Genomic DNA, 8187 nt, shown 5'->3' with positions numbered 1-8187 from the left:
CAGAAGGTCTGAAGCCATCCTGCTTTCAAGATGCAGTGATTCCCAACAGCCCCACATGGTGGCCAACCTTCCCACCTTCCCATAGGTTGCCAGAGCAGCTGCTGGCCATTGGGGGACTCCTGGGTCTGAGTCCCACTGGTCACTCTGGCAGCTGCAGTCACCAGCAGCCTTTTCCCAATGGGCTTTTAGCATAACTTTGTGGAGCCCCATGGGCCACTCAACTAGGGTCACCCCCACCTACTTACCGTATTCATTCCCAATGAGGCTGTCTGGGGATGTACGTTCCCAGGTCTGCACATACACAGGGAACGTGATCCATATAGCCTCGTGAAGGCTTCTGGCCATTTCTAAGATGGCTTCTTTGTGGGGTTCTACCCTAGCTAAGGGTCTCCATGGCAACCCCAGCAACATGGAACCCTGCCAGAAAAGCCAGTGCAGCAGCTGCCTGCATATGCTCCAACTGGGGCTGGGGATCGAACCTAAACCCAGGTGCATGCCCTTGTCTGGGAATCAAACCCGAGACCCTTCAGTGCACAAGCCCATGCTCTAACCACTGAGAACACCAGCCAGGGCTCATAAGAGGGTCCATGAGAGGTTCCTATGGGCCAGGCCTGGAAGTTGTATATGTCACTTTGCTCACTCCATTGATCAGAACTGTCACATGTCCACCTGTCATTGCAAGGGAGTCTGGGAAAGTGAGCGAGTCAGGAAGAAAGGGGAGCAGGGTTGAAAAGCCTATACCAGTGCCTGCTATAGGATTCTGTAGACTCCCCATAGCTATGCTGTTTCATGTGGTAGCCACTAGCCACAGTCAGGACAGTGGCTCCTGTACAAGGGGAGGGCAAGGTTTCCAGACCAAGGCTGTCAGAGAGAGTCACATCAGGGCTTCCTATACAGGGTCAGGAGGGTGTTTCCAGAGGGCAAGTTTAGGGGTTCCTATGAAAGATCAGGTCAGAGATCCCTGAAACCAGTCAAGTTACGGATTTCTGTTGGAAGTCAGGGAAAGGTTTCTGCAGAATCCAGCACTGTTATAGGCAAGGCTTCCTGTAGAGGGTCAGAGCCATGGAGCCAGGACAGGGTTAGGTCAGCAAGCCCTGCACAATGTCTGGGCAGGAGGTCCTGTGCCAGGTGAGGCTGTCGGTGCCTATATAGGACGAGGTCTGGACGTAAAGCAGGGGGTCAGGACAGGTGCCGCCCACAGATTCAGGAAAGGTTTTCCATGTAAGTTCAAGACTGAGGTTCATGTTGAGAGTTGGATCACAGGTTCCTGTGGACTCTGTGGGGTGGGGCGTGAGGTAGGGATTGTTGTGAAGAGTGACATCCGGGGCCATTGTCAACAATGTAAGCAAGGCTCCTGAACTTAATCGGGGTTCCCAAAGAGTTTACAGATGGGAATTTCTTTTTTATATAATATACTAGAGGCCTGGTGCACAAAAATTTGTGCACTCGGGGGGAAGAGGGGGGGTCCCTCAGCCTGGCCTGTGCCCTCTCACAGTCTGGGACCCCTCGGGAGATAATGACCTGCTGGTTCTGGCCTGCTCCCAGGTGGCAGAGGGCAGGCCCAATCCCTAGGTGCAGCCCCTGGTCAGGATCAGAGCAGGGCTGACTGGGGAGTTGGGGCGCCGCCCCTGTCATGCACAGAGCAGTGCGGATCGGGAGGTTGTGATGCCACCCTCAGTCACGCTCAGGGTAGGGCCGATTGGGGGGTTGGGGCACCACCCCCTGTCACACTCAAGGCAGGGTCGATGGGCAGGTTGCGGCACCACCCCCTGTCACGCACAGAGCAGGGCCCATCAGGGGGGTTGGGGCTCCGTACCCTGTCACGCACAGAGCAGGGCCCATCAGGGGGTTGGGAAGCTCCCCCCTGTCACTCTCAGAGTAGGGCCGATAGGGGAGTTGGGGTACCGCCCCCTGTCACACACAGAGCAGGGCGGATCAGGGGGTTGGGGCGCTGCACCCTGTCACACTCAGGGCAGGGCCGATGGGGAGGTTATGGCTCTACCCCATCACACACAGAGCAGGGCCTGTTGGGGGGGGGTTTGGAGCGCCACACCCTGTCACACACAGAGCAGGGCCGATCAGGGGGTTGGGGAGCTCCCCCTTATCAGGCACAGAGCAGGGCTGATCAGGGGGTTGGGGCGCCTTCCCCTGTCACGAACAGAGCAGGGTGGATAGGGAGGTTGTGGCCCTGCCCCCTGTCACACACAGAGCTGCAGGGCGATCAGGGGGTTTGGGCGCTGCCCCCTGTCATGCTGATCCTGGTGCTGGGAGGCATATTACCCTTTTACTATATAGAGGCCTGGTGAAAGGGTGGGGGCCGGCTGGTTTGCCCTGAAGGGTGTCCTGGATCAGGGTGGGGGTCCCCACTGGGGTGCCTGGCCAGCCTGAATGAGGGGATGATGGCTGTTTGCAGCTGGTCACACACCCTTCAGGGTGGGGGTCCCCATTGGGGTGCCTGGCCAGTCTTGGTGAGGGGCTGAGGGCTGTTTTCAGGCTGGCGGGTGACTGAAGCTCCCAACCACTCCTTTTTTTCTTTTTTTCTTTTTTATTCTGGGCCAGCTTTAGCTCTGAGGCTCTAGCTCTTAGGCCTCTGCTGCTGAAAGCAGGTTTCTGGCCTTTGTTTACCTTCTGTATTTGAAACAATGTTGCAATCCTGCTGGCTGAAGCCCGGCGGACTAAAGCAGGTTTCTGGGGTTTTGTTTAGCTTCTATATTTGTAACATAGTTGCTTAGAGTTGCAGCTCAGAGGCTGGCAGCAGCAGGCAGGGAACGTTGGAGTCCTCTGTCACTGAAGCAAGCAAGCCTCATGTTTGCTTCCAGCTGCCTGGCTGCCAGCCACCATCTTGGCTGGCAGTTAATTTGCATATTGCCCTGATTAGCCAATGGGAAGGGTAGTGGTCGTATGCTAATTACCATCTTTCTCTTTTATTAGATAGGATTTTTATTGATTTCAGAGAGGAATGGATAGGGGGAGATAGAAATATCAATGATGAGAATCATTGATCGGCTTCCTCCTCCACGCCCCCTACTGAGGATCGAGCCCACAACCTGGGCATGTGCCCTGACAGGGAATCAATATTAAACTACTGAGTCACACTGGTTGGGCTGGATGAATGTCTTTAAGAAAGTTTTTTATTATGGAAAATTTCAAAGACATAAGTTGAGACAATAGTATTGTGATATTGTCTCATTTCACATTTTCCTGAGAAATATGTATTTGGTCACAGATTTGAAAATTCTGTGACAAGGTTTGCAATTCCCTTGATAAGAGCAATAAAGGTGTCTTAATATTCATAACAGTCCCCTTTCAACCACATATGAGTTTATGTAGTGAGGTGACTTTTGGAAAGCACCTCAGGATGGGGGCTTGTTGCCAGGGGATCCAACTGTGTGATTAGAGGACTGGAACTTTTAGTCCCATCCCCCTGACCTCTGGAGAAGGGAAAGAGGCTAGAAATTCAGTTTGGCCACCAATGGCCAATGATTTAACCATTTATTCTTATGTAATTAAGCCTCCATAAAAACCCAAAATGATGAGGTTGTAGAGCTTCTAGGTTGGTGAACACGTGGACGTCCTGGGAGTGTCGAGCTCAGAGAGGACATGGAATCTTCATGCCCTTTCTCCATACCATGCCCTAAGCATCTCTTCTATCTAGCTGTTCCTTAGTTTTATCCTTTTATAATAAACTGGTGATCTATTAAGTAAAATGTCTCTGAATCCTATGAGTCATTCTAGCAAATTACTTGAACCCAAGGAAGGGCTTCTCGGGACCTCTGATCTATAGCTGGTTGGTCAGAAACACAGTTGACAATCTGGATTTGTGATTGGCTTCTGAAGTCGAGGGTGGCGTGAGATGGACAATCTTGTGGGCCTGAGCCCTTAATTTGTGGGATCTGAAGTTGTCTCCAGGTAAGTATCAGAATTGAGTTGAATTGTAGGATACCCAGCTGGTGTCGGAGAATTGCTTGTGGTATGAAACACACACACACAGAAGTATAATAAATCAAACTCCATGTACCCATTACCCAGCTTTGTTAATTACCAGCTTATAGTCAATCTTGCTTTACCTGTACCTGCCACAGCTACCGCTTCCCATGACACAAAACCTCAAATTTTATTTGTAAACTAGAGGCCCAGTTGCATGGATTCGTGCATGGGTGGGGTCCCTCAGCCTGGCCTGTGCCCTCTCGCAATCCGGGACCCCTCGCCTACAGGGATTGGTCCAAAACCAGCAGTCCAACATCCCCCTGAGGGATGTAGCAGTGCTGAAGCTGCAGGCGGCCAGGGAGGAGCCGCAGCTGGGGCCTGGTGCAGCTCCACTGTTGCTCATCCTGGCCCCGCTGCGCCTGCCGCCACCACCGCTTGGTAGCGTTGCCATGGAGGCAGGAGAGGCTCCCATTGTGGCAGCTGTGCTTGCCAGCGGTGAGCCCAGCTTCTGGCTGAGCAGCCCTCCTGCTGTGGGAGCACACTGACCACCAGGGGGCAGCTCCTGCTTTGAGTATCTGCCCCCTGGTGATCAGTGCACATCATAGCGACTGGTAGACAGGACATTCTGGTCATTCCAGTCGTTCGGTCGTAACAGTTGCTTAGGCTTTTATATATAGAGATATTTCAGTATTTATCTGCAAAAGATCAGGAATCTTTGAAAATTATAGCCATAATACATGATTACTCCTTAACAATAATAGCAATTTCATAATAAAGGGTGTCCCAAAAACTGTATATACGCTTTGAATAATTAATTCCATTGTTTGTTTGTTTTCAGATTTAAACCATTGGAATTAATAATTATTCAAAGTGTGTATACATTTTCTGGACACACTGTATTTGTTAAAATGTCCAGTGAGTTCACATTTCCCCAACTGACTTTTTTTAGTTTGATTTAGAATGCAAATAAGGTCCCTGCAACCCCATTTGGTTAATCTGTCTTAATCTGCAGGTTTGATTGAGTAACTTATCAGAGCATGCTGAGTTCTAGTTGTGTGAACCTGAATTATAACCAGTGCTTGAACAAAAGAAAGAGGTGGAAGAAGATCATGCTGATGTAAGAAACCCACAGAGAATTTTTAGAAAAATTTATTTGAGCCAAACTTACAACGTTGCCAGGAAGCAAGATCTCAAGTGCTTCCAAGAATGAGTTTTACAATTTCTTTTGCACATTTGAAATTGAGGGAAGTAAGGAAGATTACACGGAGGTGGGAGAAAGCAAGGTGGGGATTGGATTACAGGATTGTTAACAAAATTAGACGCTCTCTTGAGGATGGTTAGCTTCAAAAAAGAGGCATTTCAGAGGCATATTAACGTAGATACATGGAAACAATGGACAGGCCTGGCTTAAGGCAAAGATAAACCTTTTACTAACAAAGTTATGTGTCTGGGACATAACTATACATCATGGCCTGCACAGTTAGGAATTTATGATCAGATGCTGTGACGTCACTTTCCCTAGAAACCTTTTTTTTATCCACAATAGATAATGTAGAGATCTATTTAATTGGAAGAATAATTTTGACTTTTTTTCTCCTGAGAGGCATGATGCTTTTAGGAAAGCTTGATAAAGTTCTTGTACTAGTAGCCTCTCTCTCCTGCAATTAATTCTCTGTACTGCTCCTATAGTATAATCTTCTAAAAGTCAGGCCTGCCCTAGCCATTTGGCTCAGTGGATAGAGTGTCAGCCTACAGACTAAATGATCCCATGTTCAATTTCGGTCAAGGGCACATGCCTGGGTTGTGGTCTCGATTTTTTAAAAAAAATAAATTAATTAAAAATTAGGCCTGATTATGTTCCTTCTTAGCCCAGGAGTCTCTGTGACCTCTTGTTTCCTGTGGGAAAGATCTGCTCTCAGGAGCTTGGCTTAAAGAGATGGCTCATCATCTTCCCTGTATCAGCCTTGCTCCTTGACACTTGGTCTCCACCCTCCCCCTTACTCCCAACATGGGGCATGCTCCAGCCACGCTGCTGTGGTGAATGCTCACTTTCCCACCTCATGCTGACAGCTTTATCTGAAATATAATTCACACCCCCTCTGCTTTCATCCATAAGTCTGACTCATCTTGAAAGACACAACTGAGGAGTCACCTTTTCTGTGAAGTTTTCTTCAGCTACTTTTTCACTTGAAAAATTATTCATTCTCTTCTTCACTATGGCACCTTTTCAAATGTTTTACAGTTTTAATCCTCACCCAAGAACATGCTTAGAGAGAGGCATGGAGAGAGGGAGGGAGGGAGGAAAGAGAAAAAGACAGAGAGAGAAAGAGACACAGAGAGTGAGAGCAAGCAAGAAACCAATAAGTTGCCTTCAGCATTCACCCTGACAGGGGCTCAAACCTGAAAACCAGGCTTGTGCCCTGACCCAGAATGGAACCAGCAACCCTTCAGTGCAGGGGACAATTCTCAACAAAGGAGGCACTCTGGCTGGACTATGCCACCATATATATATTGATTATATATATACTGATTTCAGAGAGGAAGGGAGAGGGAGAGAGAGATTGAAAGGCCAATGCTGAGAGAGAATCATTGATTGGCTGCCTCCTGCACACGCCCCTCTGGGGATCAAGCCTGCAACCTGGGCATGTGCCCTGACTGGGAGTCAACCGTGACCTCCTGGTTCCTAGGTCGACTCTCAACCACTGAGCCATGCCAGCTGGGCTATGCCATCTTTTTATGCCTCTGTTTTGTGGTGCTTGTCACGATTTGACTGGCTTTTTTGTTACTTACGTGTTCCCTGGAAGGGCAGGGGTGTTTGTATGGAAGCTCAGGGCAGGTGCTGTGACCTGGCCAGCACAGTCTCCTCAGCAGGCAGCTAAGAGCCCTCCCCTCCTGCAAGGCAGAGTAAATGAACTGGAGAGCATTATGCTAAGTGAAATAAGCCAGTCAATGAAGGAAAAATGCCACATGATCTCACTCATTCATGGATAATAGAGACCATTATAAACTTAGGAACAATAATGGATACAGAGGCAGAGCTGCCTCGAACAGATTGTCAAACTGCAGCGGGAAGGCCGGGGAGGGTTGGGGGGCAGGAGGGAGGGGGGTAAGAGATCAACCGAAGGACTTGTATGCATGCATATAAGTATAACCAATGGACACAGACACTGGGGGGTAGGGGAGGCCAGGGGATTGTCAAGGGTGAGGAAAAAAAAGGACACATAAGTAATACCCTTTGTAATACTGTAAGCAATAAAACAATAAAAAAAAGTAAATGTGTTTGGTACCAACTTGTGGACTTAGAGAGATTAACAACAGATTTTGGATTATAGCTTCTCCACCCTGTGCTTTGTTTTATCAAGTAGGCTGTTAAATATGATATGATTTTGAGCTGAGCTGAGCTGAGTTAAAACCAGTGAGCAATTATATTGTATTCTGTCCTCATAGACATGTAAAAGGTTTTGCTGGGTATATGGTGTGTTTCTTTTCATGTCATAAATGTTGACTCTGATTATTGACTTTGGATACTTCGCAGACACCAGTTTCATGACTCAAACGAATTGCATCAAAAACACAAAGCTCTGATCTTTCCAGATACTGTTTTCTTGCCTGCCAAAACCCAGACATAAATGGGGAGGGGGAAGGCATTATGTTCACAAGTTAGAGAACTAACACTTCCATATGAGTATAATCTGTTAATATGATTTGTAGTTGGATTATAGTTTTTTTATTTTCATGATTTCATTCAGCAACCATTAATTGAGTAATGAGCATGTTCCAGACATTGTGCTGGGGCCAGTGGAGCCTGCAATCTCGTGGGGAGGACACACAATAACAGTTGTGTGGGCCCTGACAGCACAGAGGAAGGAGTGATTAAATGACAAAGGAGTGGTTCAATGACTCAGCTGAGTACTGCAGGTGAATAGGAACCGACCAGGTTGATTTTGGGGGTAGAGGCGGGAGCAGGAGAGAGAGTAGAGACTGGGAGACAGACCTGACAGTGAGTAGCAAGAGCAGGGAGGTAGGAAGTGACCTGGCTTCAGTACTTAGCTATCAGTTTTTTTAAAAAAATTTTTTATAAAGCATATGTTTATTGATTTCAGAGAGGAAGGGAGAGGGAGAGAGAGATAGAAACATCAATGATGAGAGAATCATGGATCAGCTGCTTCCTGCATGCCCCCCATTGGGGATCGAGCCTGTAACCCAGGCATGTGCCTTTGACCAGGTATCCAACTGTGACCTCCTGATTCATAGGTTGAT

General features: G+C 48.1%; 1 protein-coding gene across 2 annotated transcripts in view; it reads left to right on the top strand.

The window, feature by feature from the left end:
* The window catches only part of SLC9A7 (solute carrier family 9 member A7), a 117578-nt gene that overhangs the window by 46087 nt on the left and 63304 nt on the right, over positions 1-8187 (top strand). The window lies entirely within an intron of this gene.

The sequence above is a fragment of the Myotis myotis genome, unplaced genomic scaffold, assembly GCF_014108235.1.
Source record: "Myotis myotis isolate mMyoMyo1 unplaced genomic scaffold, mMyoMyo1.p scaffold_m19_p_4, whole genome shotgun sequence".
NCBI lineage: Eukaryota > Metazoa > Chordata > Mammalia > Chiroptera > Vespertilionidae > Myotis > Myotis myotis.
The sequence above is the reverse complement of the archived record's forward strand: the minus strand, read 5'-3'. Positions and strand labels throughout refer to the sequence as shown.